We start from the raw sequence: 25,566 nt of genomic DNA, 5'->3' as shown, positions 1-25,566 counted from the left end.
CGAGATTACAAGCTTGTACTGCAACTTCTTGTTAGATGTGCGCCTTGCCCACAATATAGGCGCTGTAATTAGGCCTGTTTTACAAAGCAAATCAAAATGGCTCCATTCCGCACAATATGAGCTTAATAAAAAGAACTTGTCAGAGTGTGCAGTCGCTGCCTTTGCCAAACCCTAGGGATAGAGCCGGAACACTTCTGTGCTTATAGCCTTTTGATAACGGCCACCATTTTCCTCTGGAAGCCATCAAAATGCAGAATTAAAGACTTGTGGGATTCTTAACGTTCAGAGACACAGTTTTCCGTTGTAGGATTTTTATTTTTTCAATATCTCTATTGTAATTTTTTGCTCAAGCTTTTTACAGTGTTTATTTACCAAGTCTGTCAAACAAATTCCCACATCTATTGCTGTATTTTGTTAGTCTGATTTATTTGTGCTACAAAAGGGCTTGTGAATGACTTGATAAGTGGAAAGAGTAACTGGTTAATGATATTTTTTAAGGCGGGGTACTCTCTATTGCTGTGAAAATTTCAAAATAATTTGTTCAGTCTTAAAAGTCACGAGTATTAAGGCTAATCTGGGTAAATTGTAATAATGTAACAGTGTTTACTCACCTCTGTGAATTAAAAAGGAGACTGTAATTTCAATCATGTTTCAAACAGTTTTGAAATCTAAATCCAGACACGACATTTTTAATCAATCATTCAATCAAACTTTATTTAGAGTATTTTTTAATACAACAAAGCAGCTCAAAGTGCTTTGAATAAAAACAATAAATCAGATAATATACATAGAGATATACCCCCATTTGCCACACATATCCAAAATATGTAAACACAAGCTGACACATGCAAATGTATTTTTATTTTTTTTTAAATTTTATTTAAATTCTTTGGGCTCGATAGTCATAGAAAACTCGAACGTCTTGATTTTAGTGGCAGTGCAAGCCTAATTTTGTCAGTTTGGGCATTTGGCAGACAGCTCTGCGTCATGGTGGGCATACCAAGGGCATTTTCTTTGGCACACCTGACAATTTGGTGGTTGATCATGGTCTAAACCCAACGCCAGCTGGAACTACGTCTAACTATTGGTCCATATTAGCCTACCGCGATTTAAGTGAATTCGATTGATGTACAGGCAGACAAATTCCGCGAAATTCATTCATTGAATGCATTATTTTCGTGATGATTTTCTGATGTTTGGCCCTGAAAGCAAGGAATCACAACATCACATGAAAAGACAATATATCGTGCTCTGTAAAACGCAAGAGGTTTGTAAGAACACCTTTAGTTTCCTTTCAGAATCAAGATTTTCTATGGGATATTATAGTACCAAAGATTTGTTAATTTGTACACATAAAACAATAGCTTTCTCAAAAAAAAAATTAAGAGCCATGTTACACAAATATGTTGACCCTGAGGAAAAAATACTGATTAATTTTGATGAATAAATTTGATAAAATTGATATTTTTAATCTGTACATTCTATTAACAACCTAACTTTCATGTTGTGAGTGAACCAAAAAAACTAAAAAAATACATTTTGTCAAAATATTGGCAATTGTTCTTTTGTTCATTGAAAAATCTTTAAATTTTCTGTGAGTAAAGTCGTGACATTTCCCGTCAAAGTCACTTACTTCTTCCCTCCACTAACGATGATGTCGAATGAAGTGGTCTTGACGCTTCACCATTTATCATACGCCAAAATCTTCAAGTCCAACATTATCGATCGGGATGGCCAATTGGCGGGCATGCTGCTGTAAACGGGATGATTTAAAATGTACGTCCTTCATTGTCACTTAATGGGCACAGAATGAGATTGAAATTGAGGCCGAATGAGTGTAATAACAATAAATAAAGAGGATGAAGTAGAATCTGGCAGGCAGACAAATGCTGTCGATAAGATTCTGCTACAACGTACAAGTGATTATACCAGGAAGTGCCCATGATTAGCTGTGTGGAGATGTTTGAAAAGTGTGCTGTGGGAACGAGATCTCCCTTTAATGGGACAGATGCTGCGCTTGAGTAATGTGGTACCTCTTCATGTAGAGGAGTAGGTATCACTGAAAGACTCTGTAATATTATACAAGAGTGTTTAAAATTTTAATTTGTCAGAGGGGCCCCTCCCATGTCCTGCATTACCCTGACAATCATCCTTCATCAGCCGAATGAATGCATTATTCATTAGCACTAATTATTTTCACATAACGTCTGCCCTGATATATTTAACCTCCACATTACACCAGGGATAATGGCCTTGTAAAATTGAATTGCAAGAAAGAAGTGGAGTTGGAAAGCTCATTTAAAGAACATAAGAGAGTGAGGGAGGTACCGGATGGGATTTGAAGCAATTGAGAGGGCGCTGATGGGAAGAGTGTTAAGCACTTTGGGACAAGCAGCCCCAAAGTGACAGGACATTTGTTGCTGTCTCATTTGCATGTTAAGAGAAGGGCCCAGTGGGTCTCCGTCATGTTTAAGATAAACCTTGACACCCCGCTACTTGACGTTAAAATTGGCTCCTACTGACCTGACACACAAGCGCACCTATTAAAAGAGAAAAACCTGAGCTGGATGCGCATGCCTCATTCACTGCTGTCTCCAGCTTGTTCTCCTCCTCATCTTCATCCACACAGACGTCAGCCACCTCCTCCCTGTGTGTCCCCCGAGAGTCAAGCCGTCGACGTCAAGCATGGTGCTGCCGTCATTTGGGTTGCGTATTGACAGGGTTCCGTCTCTTCATGCGTGACCCCTGCTCGTGTTGGAATTCAGACGTTGAAATAACTCTTAGATTCATAAGTTTGACATGTCAGCAACATTACAAATGTTCACCTCCATTAAATGAGGCCTTTTGCTTTCTTTGTCCTGTCCACGCCGGGAGTATACATCCATTTTTAGTGCACTTTTGAGTGGGTGATGACGTGCAGCTCAGTGATCACAAGCATCATGGAAGTGATATCTTCTTATGCACTGGCAAAGAAAAAAATAAAATGAAAGTTTAAAGGTTGGTAATATAAAACCAATCATGAGATAAATTCTAATGATCTACTTAAAAAAAAAAAGAACATTTGCATTTACTGCAGAAAACTTGACCAAGCAAGTTACTTGTATGTCAAATCAGCTTTCCCAATTGAAATGAATTGAAATGCCAGTCCTCCAAAACACCACAATTTCTTGTTGCACATTTTTAATGAAAAAAAAATAGAACTATTGTGTAAAATTGAAAAGAAATAAACTGTTTTAAAGTATAACCTGAAACACTCACACACACGCACGCACACGCACATTGTTTCATTTTCATTCAATAAGCATCTGTCGTTTTATATATTGTGCATGTGTGTGTCTGTACATGTATATATTATTACGCCCCATTATCACAATGCAGCAAAGTAATCCACCCATCTATTTTCGATAGCGCTTCTCTTTATTCCGGAGCTTCAAATAAGGAGACCAAATGTCAGAACCACCTCTGCAGTCATAAATATGTCAGTCAAGTGTTATATCTTAGTAAATGTATTGAATCTTATCATATTTCACAGGTGTGCTTAATGTTGTGGACAGTGAGTGTTTACGCGTACAAATGTGATTCCATTCTAAGTAACAATCTCATGTTCATTTCAGAGTGACATTAAATAAGCATTTTTTCCCCCCTTTTGTTGTGTTTGCCGGAGTAATGCTGCAGAGGCGTGCATGTTCATCTCCAGGCTATGTGAGCATAAATGTGAGCGAGCTACTTTGTATGCTTGATGTTGGGTAATTGCAGTTCATTTCAACTGGGAAAAATAGGATTCTCACGCCTTTTTGTGTTGGAGGCCCAGAAGGCATCGCTCTCTTTGTGTAAAGTATCTGTCTCGCTGACATTTAGATTTGCCTTTTAAAGATGGCATTTTTCAAAACTGGCATTCCTTCATATGTTTTTCTACCGCGACAAAATTATTCTTTGACATCCCGGTCATAGTTGTTATTAAGTGACACTTTTATCCAACCTTAAGCCATTTTCTTTTCCTTGGTAATAATGATATTATTTCATGCTATGTCCAAAAATGGTTGCGTCTGAAGATACTCATTACCAGCATTGCCCCCAAAACAACTTTCTTAAATTCCAAAACATTCCTTTGACCTTATGCCTTGAAGCAAGAGGAGACAAAGCTCATCTGTAGACAGAAAAAAAAAAATCCCAACATAAACCAGAAGCAAATGTGTCACATGAGTGTGACTTATATGTCAAATAAATAACCCATAATGGCAATAGCTTGACGGGGTTTCATGGGTGATGAGAGTGTGCACTTGTCTCACTGAGGAGTAATGATGTCTTCAGTGAACGACTGGCATGTTCATCCTTGAATGACTCCCTTGGATTGCAAGAATTTTCCAATTACTGCTCTCTGGTGCCTCACAATCGACCTTTACCTACTTTGAAAATTACCATGCTATCCCTAAATAATTTCCTCAACAAAGATGGTGCTTTGCATTATGAAATATTCAGAACTCAATTTCCCCCGCTCTATCAGACTTTGGTGTTCGCCGTAATTACATAATAATCCATAATGTAATTCATTTCGCGCGAGTTGAGAATTGGAAAACCCTGTCCGGGTAAATATGTCAGCGATAATGTGAGGGTGTCTACATTGCGGAACAATTTCTGTCTTTCTCTTTCGGGGATTTTTGTTGTGAGTTTTGTCAAGTTTTCCTTGTGTGGCTTGTCTCGTTAAATGTGTCCACCTGTGCTCGTCAACCCGGGCGGGCACTTGTGTTTGCTGATTAGCTCCCTGAGCCACTTGTGTCTTGTCCAGGTGTTTTGCATTAGCTCGTCAGTTGGTAGTATTTAAGTTTCCTGGTTGCTTTGTGTCCCTTTTGGTTCATTTTGCTGTCTCAGTCTTGTAGTCTAGTCAAGTAAAAAACAAAAAAAAACAAAAAAAAACCTAATCAATTTGTTATGCTGAGTCAAGCGCTGATTTCTTCATTTCCATTATCATTATTTTCAAGGCAGTACTGCCACACATTTTCATGTTCTCTTATGTCAGACAGTGGTTGAAAACATTGCAATTTCAATAATGCAGCTGTTCACATCCATTTACATTTTTGCGATGTTACGCAAGTGTGTTACCCTCACTTTCCTTGAGTAGCTTTTGCCATGGAGTAGAATTAGTTTATGTTGTACAAAACACTTGAGATGGCGCTACATCACCATAAGATATGTACGAATATGGGCAATAAAACCCAATTGGCTACGGGTTTTATTATCAATAAAAGTTAACAGGGAGTACTTACGTTTTCAGTGTTAAATTATTTTAAGTTGGCCTTGTGTGTGTGCATGTGTTTAGGTGTGTATGTTTATGTGTGTGCATGCGGGAGTTAATGTGTGTGGAAAATCTATTAATGAGCCAAGTGTCGCTGTCAAAGAGGACAATGACACTGTTCGGGAGAGAAGGCTGAATATGAACGGACAGAATTCACTTCAGGTTTACTTTTCTCTCACACCACTGAATCGCTCTCACCATGAATGGTTTTCCCTTGTGTTGGCCAGAGATGGATATTCTCCGCTTTAATGCAATTCCAGCCAGACTTCTGTCATAAATTTAAACCCAAATATATATTCTGAAGTTACACAATAATACGTCAATCTTGGGTTATTTTAGCAATTAAAATGGCTTATACATCTTTCCTCTTCATCCCTCCGTGAGAATAATACTTGTCAAAGGTGTAGCTTATTCACCGGCACAGGTGATTATTACTGACCACTAAGGGGTGACTTGGCAAGCTAGCTGAAGCTAGTTGCTAGCTAGCTGGTGTGGCATAAGAAGCAACAAGCTTCCCTCCACTTCCAACTTCCCGGCCTAGGTGATGTAAGCGTATTGCATCACTCACATGTGCGTACAGCCCAAGAAAGCTTTTTGGGACCTTTGCAGAACCATCAGAAAAACTGGAAAATCCGTGTTTCTGAGTTTCGCTATTTAATGAGTTTTAATGAGGCACAAAGTTTACCCGGAAACTGTGATGTGAAACCGCTTATTTGCAATGGGACCTAAAGTCGTATTTTTGGGGGTTCAACCAACATTTAATGTAACAAAAAATGCTTCAAAAAGTTCATCAAAACATCTACTGCACTAATACAAATTTTTCAAGACCGCTTTGTCATTGTTATCAAATTTAGACGCCCTTCCTTTACTTGACACCAATTAGTGTTGAATTCTCATTCCTCAGAGTATTCCTGAATACTTTGCTCGGAGGAGGTATAATTTAAATGGCATCAGTCACTGCGTGAATGAGAATTATGTCCACACTCATATCTCATGTGACACACAGCAGAGGAAGAAAAGAGCGCTATAATTCATCAAATGTTATTATCAAGCTAATTATAATGGGAAATATAGTCAAGACTCCCCTTTCTGTTTCAATTTAGAATGGATTAACAAAATGATCCGCGATGCTAATCAAGTTCAGAATAATTGATCATTCATCTGAAGATTAATGAGGCCATGAGCGAAAACTCAACAGGGCCTTAATTCATTTAGAGGACTCATGAACCGTGTTTCAATTATTTAGAATTGACTAACATACAAAATAATATTTTGTGGACACACGCATTTGCAAACTATAAGAAATTTAAGGACAGCAGTAGTCACCACTTAATATTCATGTCACAAAATGGCTCAGTGGTACTTGGCCATGCTCTATTAATTTGCAGAGTGTGTTCACTTGGTGTCATGTCTTTGCTGCGTCTGTCCCCTATGACTCTTACCTCCCAGACTCATGCGCAAGGGGGGCCCTAATTAGATTCTCATGTGCATTTAATGGACTCACTTACTTTGGTCCGGTGAGAGAGCTCTGGATGCTATCAAGCAATTCTACGGGTGATGCGTGACCAAGTTTATTTTAATAGGACCGAAGGACCAGAATCTGAAGAGTGCATAAAGTAGTCCTACAATTAGTTGTCATTTTTTTTTTATATTCCTGCTGATTTGAACACACAAATTGAGAAGAACTTCACCCCCCGCAAACCAAACAGATATATTTGCCAATGTATCAGGTATCAGTGATGCTAAAAGCATTAATTGTGCAAATTTCACTTTCACTTGATACCACACTGCACAAAGATTGAATAATATATAATTCGTGAATCATTAGTCTTAAAACGATCTATTTTGAAAATTACGTGCATCTGTCTGTGCCTTTTTACACATGGTAAAGCGCTCATCTTGGTCACATAAGACGGTAGCAAAAAAAGTCATCTCACAAGCTGGTAAAAGTGACAAACAAAAGAACTTATTTGGAAAGGGGAAATTGATGGATGACAAAAGGGCTTACAATTTTCAAGAAAAAGAACGCTGCATTTTAACGACGGTTCAATGTGATTCTCATCTGTCAAGCCCGCTCGATGTGGTGAAACTGAAAGACTCGCGCATGACGCAACGAAGCTGTCAAAATTCCCCCAAAACTATTGAGTACCTTGCTTCCATTTCCAACATCGTCTCTTTGTGCATGGGATTTTCTGCAATGACAGCTACCAAGACAAAATTGAAGAGTATACAAGACATTAGACACTTAGGTGTCGTTTCCCATTAGCCCAAAATAGGACCGACTTGTTGAAGAGACTCAAGTGCAGGTTTCCCATTAATTTCAAAATCCACAGGCTGCATAATGACGAGTTTTACTTGTAATTATTTGTTATTACTTGTTTCTATGATGGGCTGTCAAAAATATTGCTTTGCATGAAACTCAAATAATGATGTTCTGTTTATTCAAGATAATTTATTGTCAAAATATTTTTTAGGTATAAAACAAAAATTCACCATCTGCCACATCTAGTAAATATTGTAGATATCAAATCTCAAAATGCCCATATAAATTACAATGCAGCGCTAAACATTGAAATTATAGTAATTTCACTCAACTCTTAATCTCATGTCTAAATCTGCATAGTCACGCGTTGCTTTATTAGCATATTTTCAGCCACATAAGGTTGACTATGCAACACTGCTATGAACGTGAACAAAATGTGAATGTTTGTCCCTTTTGAGTGTTGTCTTGTAATCCTAATGAGGACAAACATCTGGACCAGACTCACACTGAGGTGCTGTGATGATGTGACCCCCGTGGTCAGCCCCTAGCCCCGAAACCCACCAGGACCCATAGAGCAGAAGCCCAGCTCCTGTTAACGTGCTACATGGCAACATAAATCGGTCCTTGTACGACTTAACTGTCCAATTTGCATGCCCCCTTCACAAAAACAACCCTTAACAACACAACCAGGCATGCATGCATGCCGGAGAAAGTGATACGCCACCAATTCGACTTTGCAGAAAAATCATGCAGACAGACTGACAGATGGAACTTTTCTTCTCTAAATATTAGGACCACGGAACCACAAAGAGATAGAAAAAGGAGAGAAGACGTCCATTGAGAGAAGGCAAGATAAAGAGCGTGGTGAGCTGGGAGTCTGGGTAGTTTTATCTGGTGGGCAGGGAGACGATGGCGGGAGGATCTGTCTCTGTTAGAGAGAACATGGCCCTGTTATTAAAGCCATTTATCACTGGCTGAATATTCCCCCTTTAATAGGCTCTGTCGTTAATTACCTAACTTTGTCAAGATAGGGAGTCTGGGGCTCTCTGTTCTCTTGGCAGGCACACTCCACGCACGCGCACATGCACACAAATCATCAGGTGAAGAGACACATCAGAAGCAGATTATAACATTCCCGCACATGACACACATCAAATGCTGTCACCCTTCTACTGGGTGTCTGTTGTTCTCATTTTTCCCCCTAAAACATTCCCAGGCAACAACATGATACACCAGCACAACACATTGCATCCAATATGAAACCGATTTCCAGGGACAAAAAAAAGCACGTTATTGTTACTGGGAAGGCTGAAATATTATTTTATTAGTTTTTTTTTGGGGGGGAAGGATATAGGAATGATAATTGACTGGTTGATTAAGTGATTAATCGATTGTTGAGAACTCAATTTTAGTGTTGATTAATTGTGCAATTTGACTCATGTTGGCAATCCAGGTAGTATTAATCTATTTAAATCCACCGACGCTAATTAATAATAATAATAATAATAATAATAATAATAATAATAATATTTACAACATTAATTGTACACATTGTGTAGACCAGACACAATTATTGGACATTTACAAGTCCAAATCCAAGTGATCTATTTATTAATCCCATATTGCTGGTAAAAAAATTGTGCAGCCTTTTTACATCTTTCAATCCCGTTCACTCCTTTTTTTTTTCCAAGTCAAGCTGATTATGTTACGTTAGCGCAAACACCTTCTCATTCCTTTCTCTGTCCATGATGGCTTTATAATGGATTAAATGAAAATGAGTTGGCAGATGTAAACTATAAGTAAGTATAAGTAACCTTTGTGTTGCTGTGCTTCGAGGATTGAAGGTATTTTATATACACATAACGTAGCACACAAATATAATACTTAAGGTCCAAGATCCCAAAAACTGAAAATAAAAATAAAATAAGAAATTAAGTGAAAATACACAATCGAGGGTTGTATGTGCAAAAAATGCAAAGGCAGCAATGACATGAATGCAGCTAAAATACAAATGCACTTGATGGTCATTTGTAGTTGCTTACATGGGAGGCAAATTTGCCCATAAATACGTTTCTTTCTCAATCGTGCTGTGATTGACAAGTGCTGGGTCATGTCCTGCTACTTGCAAGAAACCAACTGAGATGTGTCACAGTCCCTGTGACCCAACAAAATCTGCGGTGAAAAAATGGATGGCTCTAGGGATTTCCAGAAATAAAAAAAATATATGATAAAGCACACCCCGTCAACAATTTCAAGTTCTCTTGGACCTCAGCAACATTGTACCTTCCTCAAAATCTGATTCATCCCCAAATTTGGTGCCACTGTTGATTTATCGTTTGCTGTAAATTCTCCCAAATTTATTGTATTTCTCTTGATTGTGATTACTTTGCAAGCCAAGTTGTAGCATAAGGAGCCTGACTGCTGTGTAGTGTGTGGAAACTGATCTGGAAATGAATAAAGCCGCACTGAATATGACAATAAGCGACTCTGAGAGGGCTGCATAATATGGAGCCATTTCTCAGCACTACTGATTAAGAAGAGTCAAGTGTGTGCACAGGCTCCCACATGCGCCATGCAACACAGAAAGAGTTTAGTATGTGTCCCAGTAGGTTTTCCAGTAGTGCCCAATCGTTTACATTGCAGTTATCTGAAGATCGGAGCGCAAGGCGACGTGACAGCGACACCATTGATCTTTTTTGGCCTGATTAGCTCCCCCCCGTCAAAGCAACCTAATCAGATACATTGATCATGGAACACTTTTTAACGCTTCCCCCGGCAATAATATGATTTTTCTCGAGTCAAATAACTGGTTATCTGTTGAGAAAGTGGCGCCAGATATTTGACATTTCAAGATTTCCTATGGGACACTGAGAGAGTCAGTAGCGTGATTTTTTTTTTTTTTAAAGCATTTAGCATCACTCCTTTCTTGGTGATAAAATGCTATTTCATTACCTGAACAACTGCCATGATTGCTGTAAACTTGATTTGTAAGACTCAAAGCAACAAGGGTTGTTATACACCACACACGGCTTATAAAGGCTTCATCACGCGCTTTGCTACTTTCACGTTTGTCCAGAAGAGGAGGCTGTGTTCCCTGAAAACTACAGGAGGCCATCAGTGAGAAATAGAGTTCAGTAGAGCCGAGAGACTTGATGCCATTAGAAGAGAAAAACATGGAAAAGTTGGTTTGAAATGCACTTGGCGGTGTAAGACCTCATAAAAAAAAAAAAAGCTTTTAAATTGGATTTAGTTTAGCTGTGCACGAGGGATTTCACCATTTTTTTCACTGTCGGACTACTCAGTCTGAGTCATTATATTGTTTGATAATTCATATATACAGACATTAAATCTCAGGATTGATTATATCAATTGCATTAACTAAATAGTAAACTTACAGACTCTTCACAGCAGCCACATTTATCTGGCATTTAAGGCTACTTTATATAGTGCCAACTATCTTATATTAAAGCAATACACGGATTATTTTATAATGCATTTATTTATTAACACCACAAGCACTTAACAGCCATGACCTAATGACACATGAGATCAGTTATTCCATCCAAAATTTGGCCTTTCGTTTACTGGTATTTTGACTTCTGCTTTGACTTTTATTCATAAATAGTGTGAGCAAAATAGCATAACAGATCTTAGTCTTGTTCAATACACTTGTGATTTTCAGCTTGTGCCACGGTGAGTCACTTGCAAAGTTTGTTTGACACAGTTTCTAAGATGAATGCACATGTTATCAAATTGAAACCTCTCTTGTGTCCCATTCAAAAGTGAGCATTACGTTTAATAAAGCTCATTACGATTGTTTTATTGTCTGAATGTCCCCAAAAGCAAGTCAATTAAAAAGGAATAATTCTATTGCTAGTTGTCACCGTGATAACCATTAACAGTGAGCATCGTCTAATTGATTATAGATGTCATTTTCATTATTGACAATAGGGGGCAGGATCCATACATTGATTTAACGTCCATTCTGTGCAGGACAAGTAATTGTGCTGTGATGCCAATAAGCACACAGCTTTGGAGTGTTCAGCTTTGTTGGATTGCACTTGACTGGACTTTATATTTTGTGGTTTACATCATCAAAATGACACGTTTACCAGCTTACCTCGAAACATGCTCCGGATGGATCTATTTGTGAACAACTGTGGAACACGAGACACCCTGTGTGATATCTGTGCTTGTGCTATGACGGTGATCAAACATTACGATAGCATAACATCCCTTCCTGTCTGCCACAGCCTCAGGCGAAACATCAGCACAGTGCCTTGCAGCTCTTCTTATGACAAAATGTAAATGTCTGCATTCATTCATTGCTTTATTGTCACTTGTCACTTGGCTTTAGCTGCTTATCCATCTTGTGCGTTTTTGTTGGAAATATCAGACAGTGAGCGAGTCTTGTTTAATCCCTCTCACTTTTTTTTATGGCTGTTCAAAACAATTTTGCTTGTAAAGTCATGTTGTCAGAAAGGTGACGCTAGCTTCTAGTCAACATTATTTACTTTAGCGTAAGGTAGAACATTTTACATTTTATATTGCACCGGTTCAATAGCAGATATTGTGGCTTAAATCTACTGGAGGCGGTGGGTAGGTTTTTGCACAAAAACAAATAAATGCAAAACAAAATCCTCCTGATAAATTTATGTATGTTGTCATTGTTGCTCGTTTTATTAGACAAGATGACTAAAACAGTAAAATGATCCAAAATACTGTCGAAGGGCGGGACATAGGCCAACGTTGAACGCACTGATTTTTGGTGCAGCTCAGGAAAGGTATCAATAATGCTGGCCCATATATTTTATGATGTCATTTATAAAAATTGTGCGCTATATGGATTGTGACCAAAAGTAATTCATCACCCATTAAAGAGACTCTTTCTTACTCATGGACGATTATATTCAAGCAGATTGGTCACTGCTGGGCAACATACTGCATGCCACCCACTTCACTTGACTTCAACGACACCAAAAACTTTTTGTGCACAAATAAATCCCAATTTGCTCAGCGAACTCGGAGAAAATTGCGTAAAATGTTCAAAAGAAACTAACTTGATCATTTGAAAACACCATCCATCATGATTTGGCAGACAGATGTGGCCAGATGTCCTCTGCAAGTTGACCACTCCAAGGAAGTGCACGTCCCATCATTATGCTCGACAGTTAATGTCTCATGCACCCATCAACATTTTAGCAGTCCTTATGCATGATGGTGTGTGACTTAAAAGCCTGCCTGGTCACATCTGATTAGCGGATGCCTAATCAGACAAGTCCCTGCTCTAAAGTGAAAAGCTGAGTTTGATTTAGGCGACGAGAACTAAGAGGGTCAGAGCGGACGAGGGGTCCTTGGTGTAAACAACTTGAACAAAATGAGATTTCAAATGTAAACACAAAAACAGCAACTTTTTTCACATTCCTTTTTTAAATTTGTTTTTTTAACCACATTTAAAATGTAGGCCCTCTCCTTGCGGCGCATCTGTTCAATGGAGTCTGAGTTAATCATTCCTGGCTTTTTACTGGACTTCCGGGACACAAACCACAATGTACCTGTCTGCCGTTTCATTGTCTTCACTGCCACAACAATATAGATACAAGCACACCGAATGAGATCCAATGAAAAAGCTGGACTAAACATTCCGCCTTTATGAATAGAATCATTTGGCAAATGTATGTTGATTATTCTATTGCAACGGTTTGGATTAGTGCGGAACTGCACTTCGTCATTTTGCAAAATGTTTGTAGTATACTTTGCTACGTGATAGTCAAAACATTCCAAAGCAGTACGAAATCCAGCAGTTCTACACTTCTATGCACTATGAACTCTCTGCAATATACTGGATAACATATATATGGACCTCACTAATTGTACAAGTGGTCATAATGTTGTGGCTTGTTGGTTTAGGAGACACTTAAAAAGCTTGCCGCTAATGTATCCATCAGTACAAGGCAGACAGAGAGAGATAAATGGCGCGATGGGATGAGTTTCAGTCAACCTTTGTTGACTTCACTGTGAAAGAACCATGATGATAAGGAGTTGAGAAAACACTTTTTGAGGCAGGTTTGTGAAGCCAAAGAGGAAAGAGCAGGCAACTCAGAGCATCTGAAATCATCCGGAGGAGACTGGGGCGTTGTCTGTGCGAGAGCAGCAGTTCAGCCACAACTCTGCACTGAGTGGCTCCCTGCATTCTAAAATATTGAAAAGCTTTTGTTGTGCCTAGTTAAACATTCACTGATGTGACACAAACTGTGAACAATGCCATTTCACACGCACGGAAAGTCCTCTCTCTCTGTATAATTCATGATCTGCAGAGGTAGGCCGCAGTTTGCTCTCAACATCACTGAGCTGAAATAAAAAGGAAAAAAAGAATCGTGAAAAATATTTACCTCAGTAAATATCAAACAGGACACACAACGAGTCTGTCATAACATTTATCTCATTTTTTCAGGCCTCCTTTTTCACATCATAAAGAACTTTTAAGAATAAATAATACAATAGGACACTAAAAGTGACCGAAACCTAACACCAAGATTTTATTGTTTGCTTTCCACATTAACAGCACACATGTTCACATGACAGTATCGATTAATATCTCTCAGGAATTTTTCAAGCAACTAGTTCAACTTATGCCACATTGTTGGTTAAAAGAGATCTCACCGCGCACTGGTGGGGTGTACTTCAAAAAGTAAAGCGTCTATGATAATATAATGATGGATGAAATATTAGCAAGGCATAATTCACTGCAGATTAGCAACACTACAAATGACTGAATAAATTCAAATTCCCCACAGCGTACCCAAAGTTCACCGTTAAATTCAGGGCTTTTTTTTTTTTGTCATGGTGTGTTTTTAGTATGAAATCATTAACCAATCATATCAATGACAATTCTGGTGCAAGGTCAAACATGCACACACACACCCCCCCCCCCTCATCACACACACACCCCCCCGCACGATACCCCTATAAAAGGCATGTGCATGTATTATGTGTCTCTCTGGATGTGTTTGCTCTTTTTCCTTTCTCCTCTTATTGGATGCATTTTTTTAGTTTTGCTTTCCCCTAAAACCCGTCTTAAAAAAGCAAAAGAAAAAACAAGAAGTTAAAAAGAACTCATAGTTGTCGTCTTCATTCATTTTCACATTTAAATACAAACCATGTTGGATTGTCGTCATCCATATCTGGGGAGCTCATGCAAATGTTTTATTTTGGCACCACTCGTCTGTGCCGGGCTGATCAGCAGGGAGGTTCACGGCAAATAGCTCTCATGATGCTCTCATAATGAATAAATAATTTCATCATCACAGCTGGGAATCTAATTCCAACTGACATTCAATGAACACGGTTTTAGAACATGTAGAGGTATGGGTCAGCAATTTAAACTGTAGCTAACACTTTTGGTGTGTTTGTGTGTGTGTGCGTGCGTGTGTGTTATAGCCAAAGCAAACACAACGTGGAGCAGCCTAGGGACACTCCAATCATAATTGTGCAGTTGGCATTTAAGAAATACTCACACAACAGGGGTCAATTTATCTTCAGGTCACTGAGAATGACATCATCAAACCACTATTAACTCTGCAAATAATTCCGGCTCTGCAGCCTCTCTATCGACAACGCATTCCCTCAAAACAAACCCGGCGGCTCCGGGCTTTGCCCTCAATCTAAAAAGCATAACCTCGGAGTGGAGAAGAGAGACATGACCATCTCGGCAGCAGAGGACCAGCATTGAACGACTAAAAATGACACGGCAAACAATCCTGAGCAACCATTTTCGCCTTCACCTCTGCCTATGCCGCCCACCATCACTTGATTGCAATCTGCTCTTTTACACACACAAGCTTCACAATCACGCGACTTTAGGTTAACCAATAGAATTCAAACTTGCCTTTTATAGATAATAATGCTTCATTTTTGAAAATCAGTTGTTTTTTTTGCAGTAACTGAGAACATCGAAGATCCACCCCATTGTAGATAACATAGTAACATGCAAAAGGTGCTGGCCAATGTTTTTTCTATAGTCTGCACCACCGCATTTGAATAATTAATGTGGTCTGTCTAATACTAAATAAAGTGGACGTCACTGCTCTCTGGTGCATTTTTTTCCCTCCCCAGATAGGTAATTGCACTTTTACTGCAGCACATGTTCATTAGATAAAACAATATAACTTTTCATTAAAGATGATGAAAACACATTTGATATAAGTTGCATGCAATTCTGAGCAAATCTGCAAATCAAAGGATATTCACCGCAATGAGTGGAGGTTGTTGCTCGTCTGTTTGCCGCAAATGTTTGTTTCATACACCAATTTTAATGGGCATATCAATAATTAATAACAGAGATGATAGCCCCTCAGCCAAATGGGTTCCTGAATTTTACACATTTTTTAAAAATAGATTTTTGCAATTGTTTGAATGCATACAAATGCATTACTTGTGTGACTTCACCTTTACTGAGGCCAAAGTGGAATTAAAAAGAAGTTCAACATTGATTTCAATGAGCGAACCAAACCTGAGTGACTGTTGAGCACCCGTTATTTTTTCCCCGCAGTTTTTACAAGAAACAATCCGCTCTGGCATTGCCGTGCAATAAAAGCACAGACAGCATATGGGAGGTTATGGCAGGAGCATGACACATGATCAATAGCCGCTGTGACTCGCTCCTCTCCACGTGCACCTTAAACCGCATCACCACCTTTACCCCCAATCGATGATCTTCCCTGGGTAAACAGATCTGTCCCAACGCTCGCTGCTCCTCATTGTAAGAAGATCCTTCTCCTCCGCCTTGTCCGGGCCAAGTCACAAAGAGACACTAGATAGTTTCTCTCGGTGTTATTGCGCTTCTCCTCAACTATCTATTGACGTAAGAAGGCTAAATAAAGCGCAAGTACATCATCTGAAGAATCATCATCATTGCTATTATGTCCTCCAAATGAGCCGCGGTAGAAATGTCCAATATGGTACATATGTTGTCTTCACTGTCAGTGTACAATTACCTGCATTTTTCTTTATCAACCGTATTGTGATATGCATATTTTCAATCCTGAATTTATAAACGTACAATATATCAAACCATCAATCAGTTTTGTATAATTGCAAATTACATATTTTTTTTTTTTTTTTTTGCACATCCTTTTGAACGGGAGCTGTTTGCTTGTTGTCTGCAAGAGAAACGTTCCAGAAATACAAATGTTTTTTTTTTGCCTTTAAAATACTGGATTGTTGTCATGTAAACGTTCGCTGATTCTGTCAACGAGACCAAAGGGTGACAGCAACATTACACTGGCATGAGTTTATGGCAACTTTTACCCTGACATGACATCACACAAGTGTTATTGCGGCTATTTCTCACGTAAAAGATTTCAACAGCACTCATTGTGGCAGCTGCATGAGAAAGGACAGATGTGTCCATCACCACAGATCTTATACACCGACTTACTCTTTTATTTAAGCTTCCATCTGGAAAGCCAGTCTGCTCAGATGGAGCACCAAATGTGTCCTGTTTGATTCTTAATGAAATGTTCTCATGCTTCCCTTTGATTTGAAACTTTGAGACTTGGACACATGTTGAGCAGATATTAATATTCAGTGAAGGGTACTTTACTCTATTTTGTTGTCTGCGACCTGGACACCCTTCCGTCATCGTACCTCCGTCCTTCTCCGTCCCCATCCATCCCCTTCCTTTTAAAGTGCTTCCTTCCATACATTTAATCTGTCCATGCATGAAGACGCCGTGGGAGAGAGGCTAATGCCAGAGGTATCATAATTCATACATCAACAAAATTTAAATTTCCAATTCATATCCACTTACCGGCTGTAACTCAATGTTATTTTAGGTGGAGAATGAAAGATTGCCACATCCGGGTTCTTTCTTTAATCATATTTTTGAAAAGAACCCAACCCAACACATTCGTGGGTACTTGACCCGATTAGGGACGATTTTAGGGGTGGATGAAAACCCACTACTGTCCTTAGTCTTAGGCTTTAGTCCGTCATTTTTAAAAAACCTCTCATCCTCCATCTCCAAATTGGGCGTCCGTCCGTTCCGTCAATGGGACGGAACGCCCATCTCTGTTAATAGACTTATAAAATCTATTATCACGCAGTACACATTCCAAATCCTACCCATTACATTATATTGCGCTTTCAATCTGCAAGGTGACATGAACAAAAATCCTCAAGAGCCTGAGAACATCAAACTGTTCATTCTTGCAACAATCCAGCCAGAGAGCGGGGAGATGCAGACCAATCTATATTTCCCGTGACCCCCAGTAACATGTCTTTAAGCTCGCTAATTAGATTTGGAGACACCAAGTGAAGGGATGGCCTCGCCAGGCGGGTTGCTACCACAAATGGATCTGCTTAATATTGGAGATTAATAGAGAAATATGTAATCTTAGCCATGATTGAAGCTATGATCTGGTTAGTGAGAAACATGATGGATGTTGAAGCATTGGTGCAAGAGAGTCGCTGTAACCCTTTTGAGACAAGATTGCTTTGCAGATTATAGGCGGTTAAAAGGCAATATGGTGTAGCGATCATAATAGCAGACAGACTTAATGAATAGTCTCTGCATCTACGTAATTTGATCCAAGTTAGTCGACCCTTTTTAATTATTTACTGTTGTACAAAAATGAGTGTAGTTTTATATATGTCTGGGAAATTGATGAATGGTATTAAACCTTTCACCTGAATTCAAATGAAATAGCCGATTTTGTTCATAAGAGCAACATATTTGATGCAGCTCTTCTAATGGGAGCGTGCTTGTTTACCTAAAAAAATAAACAAAATTAAATAAAGATTGTTATCATGGTATAGTATCACCAATAATCTCTCCATATGTTAGAATGGTTATGACTCACAACAAAGTAAGCAGCATCAAACCTTGAAATGAATGGCGTGAGAAAGTGATGATATTTCATGCATGGTCCGCTCGAGGGTTGAAGACTGCCTGAGACATTATTCCCATGCAGAGACAGGTGTCAAAAGAAAGGAAGAAAGTCTAATAAAAGATCGGATTCAAAATGCAGCACAGGAGGCCCGCTGAGTGGCTTGAGAATGTGAATTGCACGCCACAGCCGTTGCGATGCTTCGCTCACTAAACACCACACGATGAGACTCCACCATCCTCACAGCGTCTGATTCAATGGTTTGGAGGAATATGATTCATAGACTCTTTCCATCCATGATACAGGACTTCAGATGTTTTTCTTTCACGGATTGTGGCACAAACTCTAAATTCACGTTTTGATGAACCTAAACCACATTTTTACAATGTGGAAAAATTCTTTTCATTTCAGTTTACTTGGTAAACGTTGTTCAGGTGTGCCCTCACCATACTAGTCAACAAAGGAGGGCCTCCACCATCATGCCCAAAGATGCATTCAGCATCTGCACTTCAAAGTTGAATGCAGTGTATCGACATTGTACAGGTCATGCAACCTTAAAATAGTATCTTTCAAGCTCGGCGCACGAGCTATTTTGGGATGTATTCTGGAGCGTGTTTGTAAAACGACGGGGTCGAAGCCGCATCACATTAAAGTGCTAAATCACAGAGAAAAAAGCTTCTGTCCCCGGCAGAGCCTTGTTAGTCACTCCTGATACAAAATGACTCATGCCTCACGGGCAAACTAATTATCAGGTGCTTAACAGCCTGAACCTACAACACAGCTGCCATAGACCTGTGAGGGATAGCAGGCACATGACCACCTCCTTCATCTCATCGTCTTCCTGTCTTGTTTTCCTCTCCCTGCTCTGTTTCTCTCCCCCTTTTCTGTGTTCTCCCAGCGTACCAGCTGGGAAATTGGCCTTGGGATATGAGCTAGAAGCATACAACCATATGCTTGATTTATTTTTTTTTTCTCATAGAAGATGTGTGTCGAAACAAGCGGAGGGTGTGGGAGGATTATGCTTCTGAAATGTAATAGAATGTAATTGCTAAGTAGGACACTTGTCTAGTTGGGGTTTACTTTCCTGTTTTTGTGCATGTTCTTCAGATTCGCAAATGCCTTCAATGAAGAGGAATATCTGCCCCTTTCAAACATGCAATCAAACACAAACACTGCAAAGCAAAGACTGCAGGGAAGAGGCTGCTAAGGACACAAACGCAGCTTGCTCATTAGGTCCTTTCTTTTTGGACTTAATCCAAATTTCTGCAGGTCATAACTAACTGATAATAGCCAATCTAAGTCGCTGAGCCAGCAAAATGTTCTGAAAATGCACATGGCCTTCCAAAACAGCCGATTTTACTCTTTTGCGAAACATGCCACCTCTTTGTCAGTGAGCAATTGCGGACACACTGGGAGATGGTCTTTATTGATTCAGAATGATATCTGCCACAAGAGGGTTGAGGTGGCAGAGGTCAAAGGTCAAATCACAACATGCTTGTTTTCTGCATCTAACAGTCACAATTTTCAGAGGACTTTCTTAAATTTTAATGGATTATTGTTCTCAAATTGAAACATAATCCAAGATGGGTGAGGTGAGATCATTGAGGAAGTAACAGGCTTTGTGTCCACGTGGAGCAGTTTTGACAGATTTACTTCACACTCTCACGGGTTGTTAAATCAAGGTCGCCCAGGTGGCTGAGGTCCTATGTTAAATTTCTCCTCTAGTTTTGTGAATTACATCGTTATGTTGGTTGGGTTGCTCAAGTCAAACTGCTTTTTTGCTATCCTGTTACAACGCTACTGATCACAATTTTCAATCATCTTGCCACTTTGTCTTCTAAGCATGTACATCCATTTAAAATCGGATCCATGTGGGCTATGGTAGAGGAGGTGAAAGCTTATCAAGAAACTGGATGCATGTCAGTGTTGCAACCAGTCAATTTTCAGCCGATCTTCTTCAAAAAAACTTCTTCTTCTTCTGTGTCTTAAAATGGTCACGGCTCCTAGAGTTTGCAACATATTCTCTGCCAGTGCTCTGTCAAGTGTAGTTTACAAGAGAGTCCAAAACCAACCCTGTACCAAAAGCAGGACATGACTGTTCTAACCTGAGCTCATCAGGCAGTAGTACCACTCACCTCTGAAAAGGGTCAGGACCGTAACCCAGACAGAAACATGACTCCTCAGAGGCCTCAGTCTCGTTTCTGAATAGCGCTGCTCTTCTTAACGACATACTTTTTGGACACATCCTATCGGTTCTCTCTCACTTCCCGTTATTTTCCTCCATCACTCGTTAACCTCTCAGCTGGCTGAATCAAAGTTCAGGGCAGAGAGGAGAACCTCAGACGCAGCGATTCAGATAAGAAGAACACCCTACACCCTCTTATAGCCTCCAGCCTAGTGATATATGGATCTGCAGGGGCTAATAGCAAAGTATTGACAGGGAAATGGTGTGCTTATCCTGCTACTGCATGCTGGCAAGAGCTCCCCAAAGCAGATGGGACACACTTTGGGGAGAGGAGGAGGAGGATGAAGAGATGCGGTAGAATTGTACTGGGACAAATTAGAGTCTTTATTGCTTTATTTTCGCTAATTTGTCTGCGTTTTTGTATCTACAAACACACCATATACAACTCAAACACCTGATTCAAAACAAACTCAGGTTACGGTATGGGATGAACTAATGGTTTGATAGGAATGTTCAGGCAGTCCTGTCCATCGTCTGTGATTTTTTTTTTTTAAATGATGTTCATAATTTAGTTTGGCTGGTGCTCCCAAAAAGAACAACAACATAGAGCAATCCACTTCAAAAACATTAGGTAGAGATGTTCAAGCTAACGAGATCCAATTTAAATCAGACATTCACCAATGTTGGGCTCATTTGACACTGGTAGATTGATAATATATTTAACAGCATGTTTATTATTGGTTTTGTCGTTTGCATTATAAAGAGAAGTGGTACTAATATTTTCTCATTTCATTTGAAACCCTTGAATCCACTAAAACCTTTGTAGTCGTACATTTTCCTGCAGCTCTTGTATTTGTTTGTGCATGTGAAATTTATCACATGTTCCTTGATGATTTGGAGACCAAGGTTCACAGCTTTACTCAAGATTTTTTATGTTCATTAATATAGGAACATGGACAGAAAAGACCAATAATAGTAAAAAGCAATAGCTAAAGATAAGAAGGCTATCATCATGTGGAGGGAATGTTTAATGCTTAAGTCAGTTAGTTATCTGCCTAGCACCTTGCTCTATGTACATACCATCCTTTATCATGCACATTGTAATTCTACATTTTAGTAAGAGGTAATGAATAGATGGACCTTAATGACAACAATTCTTCAAACTCGAAAAATAAGCGATGAAACAAGAAAACTTTTTGGGAAGATAAAGATGATGGTTCTGCTCATAAGTACGCCACCTTGTCTAGTAGTACAGAGACTAACTAAGTGACTGACTGTCAGTCACGGGGACTAATCCACAATGCTCACTAATACACTGGCAACCCAAAAAATAAATACATAAAAAAAATAAAAAAATAATATTTCTGTTGTTCTTCTTATTGAGACGTTTTTATATTGCACCACACCCATGTAGCTAAAAAAAAACACTGAAAAAAAGACACTGAAACACATTTTGCGTCTCCTATGCGTATATATATATATATGTATATATATATATATATATATATATATATATATATACACACACACGCACACACACACACAACACACACCTAATTTATAACGTTTGTAGAAAACATTTGGCAACTTACACCACTAACTTTCTTTTTCTGCAAAAAAAACCCCAACAACCTACAAAACCTAAAAAGGTCAACCAAAAATAATTTAGAAGATTAGAATGTACATACATGAGCAGACCAGAAATGTATTACTATTATTATTATAATAATAATTATCATTATTATTAAATTTAATTTAATTATGAGATCATTAGAACAGTCCAACCCATCCTCCATGAACCAGGAAGTAGCATGCTACAAAATAATTGACAAATGACAAACAAACATAAATGCAAAGCTTTATGACAAAAGCTTCGGTGGGCGGTGTGCACCATTCGAAGTGGAATTTCACTTGTTTATGATCATTAAGGAGTTGCTTGATAAAATTTGGTTGACGCCCAAATATTTCCCACAGTGCCTTCGAGTGTGTGGTCGTCGTTTGACAGCATACATGAGCATGAAGCTGCATCAGTGAGTATTGGGCAAAGACAATTCAGCATCTTGCCAGGGGGCGCCAATCACTATGGGCCTCGTCTACGACCGTCATTACCCACTTGACATCTTTATAGCTCCATGGCAGACGTCCTCTTCAACATTACTGGAGAGGGGAAACACAGTGTGCCAAAGTGGCCCCACAGTGCTTGGTGTGGGCCATCAGAGTTTTGTGTTGACATAATTAGCCTGCTTAGCTGCCATCTGGGCTGTGGTTGTTGGCGGGTGGCATGAGCCAGGTGCTTCATGGGTAATACCAAAGAGAGGCATACAGCAGATGCGCATGGGTGAAGTTGCATGCCCATCCTGGCGCAGTTCTGGAATCAGTCTAGTCAAAATATGAGGGTAGTCTGAGAATTTTCTCACCTTAAAACGATTAAATGAATTAGTTAAATTGTCTTAGCAAGCAAATATTTGTCATTGTTCTTCTCTTTCTAATCCTGAAAAAAAAAAACTACAACATTTTATTATGGCACAAATGCCGAATCTGAGCTAAGCTCTCTAGCCAAGATAAAAACACATGCCAAACAAACCTCCGTTATCAAGGAAAAGCAGGTGCCATTTAATTGCTGCCATCCAGCTCAAAATCGGAGGACTTTCTGGAGCAGTTCGGTTAGCCAGTAACTTGATAAGGCCGCTGGATTTACTCGATGAGGTAGAAAGTTCCTGAGCAAGCAGCCGGCATGTGGTTGTTGTTCCCAGAGGGCTGAGAAACCGTATCTGCCCTGCAGGAGCATCCTCTTTGGTAAGCACTTCTTATCCAGGCCATCACTGCAGGCCGATAGCAGCGGGGTAATATCCAGTAACTGCAGCTTTATGTGCGATCCAATACTTGGATCAATCCCTTGGACAGGAGGCTTGCCATTAACCCCTGAGATCTCTCTCTTGTCTCCCCTTTGTTTTGTGTGTGTGCTGATTATTTTGTTTGAAACTGCAACTAAAAGCGTGATGATGAATCAAAGAAGACAAAAAGGTATCCGCTATGAATCTGTACATTGACATTTTTTTATAATTCATGGGGAAAAATATGTCAATCTTTTAAGATCTCCTGCAATCTCAAAATGTTCAAGCAAAATGCTGAGCATTGAATGTGAACATACAACCCAACAGGCCAAAACATTAGGTACACTTGCACAAACTATGGATTTGGAACACGAGACGTGCATAAATATTGTATAGTATTGCACAGTTTTGACTGAAAATGTCAAAATACAAAAGTAATATTTTAATGCTATCATCTAGCTAAGAGGTAAGCAAGAAAATTCCCAGAATGTACGTCATAGTTGTATCGACCTGCATATAGTTACATGAAAACCTAGGTAGTGTCAAACTAAGTCTTATAAATATGTGCATTATTTCACATTAATTTTGTAGGTGTCACTAAATAATGGCGTGTCCATTGTCCAGTGATAATATACTTGTGCAAGTGTGTGCTCTGTTTCTAAAGGGAAGCACAGAATAAGGCAAAGATTTACGTGTATGCGTGTGGGTGTGTGTGCGTGGAGTGGTGCACATGCTTCCTTGTGTTTGAGTGTATGTGCAGGCAGGAAAGCTAGAAATATGCATAAAAGAGATGTGGAGAGGAGAGAGAGACTTTCCTTAAAACTCCCAATACTTTAGGGAATCTTGCCCCATATATCGTCCCATATGACTGAGGAGAAGAAAGGCAGGCTGAACCAAAGATATGCAGCTCTGAAGAGCATCTGTAGTCCTCCCACGGAATATAAATGGGTTGTCGCTGAATTTGGGGCCATGTGCTTTGCTAGTGTCACACTAGTCACTCTAAGTAGTAGTACGTTCTAAAACATTGAGTTACACAGATTGTTGAAAAGTAACATTTTTTTTTTCCAGCAAGCATCAAACAAACCAAAAAACTGAATTGACATGTAATATTTGAATGCTTTTCCTTTTTATAAATGTGAAATCTCAATTACAAGTCACTCAAAAAATGCAAGACAAACTAGGGTTTTTTTCAAAACTGTGACAAATAAAATATAAAAAAAATCTAAACCCGTAAAAATACTATTTGATTTGAAAGTGAGGGTTTTAAATTATAACCCTGTTTTGGCGAAAACCACAGATAATCTTACTGTCCAAAACAGTCACTCTTGTGTTTACAAATGAAAAGAAATGTAAAGATCCCTGCAGCTGACAATTATAAAAAAATGTCTTAACAGACAAATTATTGCGGCATTTAGAGTATTCTAAAATCTGAAAAAGTTCACTTACCTTGAATGAAACTTTTTTTAGGTGGGTCAAAGGCTTTCAGGGCTGGACGATGGGAGCTGTCAAACCGAGCATGATCTGAGTTGAGCACATCCTGGTATTTCCGGGCAGACGTCTGAGGGCCACGAGGAAGCTCACAATGCTCGGCCACATTCCAGCGGGGAGCACACGAGTCGGAGCGAGGTCCGGGCGTGTCGGAGGTTTGGCCAGTGGAACCCGGCAGAGGAGACCTTGGGACAGGCACACGGGGAGACGGACTGAGCCTGACTGGGCTCTGCTGCAAGGCTTTTTCGCCTCTCCTTTACTGAATGAAAGCAATCCCTAAGAGTGAATGGGTAATGAGAGACCGGCTCCTGAGATTTTAGCTTTCTTAATCATGTTCATAATTAATTCAAGAACATTGATAATTTCATTACATTCTTTTTGTCTTATCAATAAATGATGTGCCTGCACTTTTGGTCTTGTGTATACGGGAGAGAGGGAGGAAGCAAGGGAGAGAGAGCGACAAGAGAGGTAATACTGCACTAAAAGCACAAGAGATGGAAAATGATACAAACAGGGAAGTGGTAATTATAATCTTTGACCAAGGCACTGGCTGCACAATATGAAGTCAAGTGGCTACAAATAATTAATAAGGCCTCCTGGTGTGTGCGAGTGTG

General features: G+C 39.3%; 1 long non-coding RNA gene across 1 annotated transcript; it reads right to left on the bottom strand.

Moving 5' to 3' along the window:
• Window positions 1-633: 633 nt before the first annotated feature.
• LOC148337204 (uncharacterized) lies at window positions 634-25,212 on the bottom strand. Its single transcript, XR_015843134.1, has 3 exons — window positions 24,911-25,212; window positions 2,826-2,963; window positions 634-2,745 (listed from the first exon to the last, which is right to left on the bottom strand). It is a non-coding gene; the product is annotated as an uncharacterized LOC148337204 (long non-coding RNA).
• Window positions 25,213-25,566: the final 354 nt, after the last annotated feature.

The sequence above is a fragment of the Idiotropiscis lumnitzeri genome, chromosome 5 (genome assembly GCF_059441095.1).
Source record: "Idiotropiscis lumnitzeri isolate Australia: NSW breed Sydney's pygmy pipehorse chromosome 5, RoL_Ilum_1.0, whole genome shotgun sequence".
NCBI classification, from domain to species: Eukaryota; Metazoa; Chordata; class Actinopteri; order Syngnathiformes; family Syngnathidae; genus Idiotropiscis; species Idiotropiscis lumnitzeri.
This window is presented reverse-complemented; position numbering and strand designations above follow the sequence as displayed.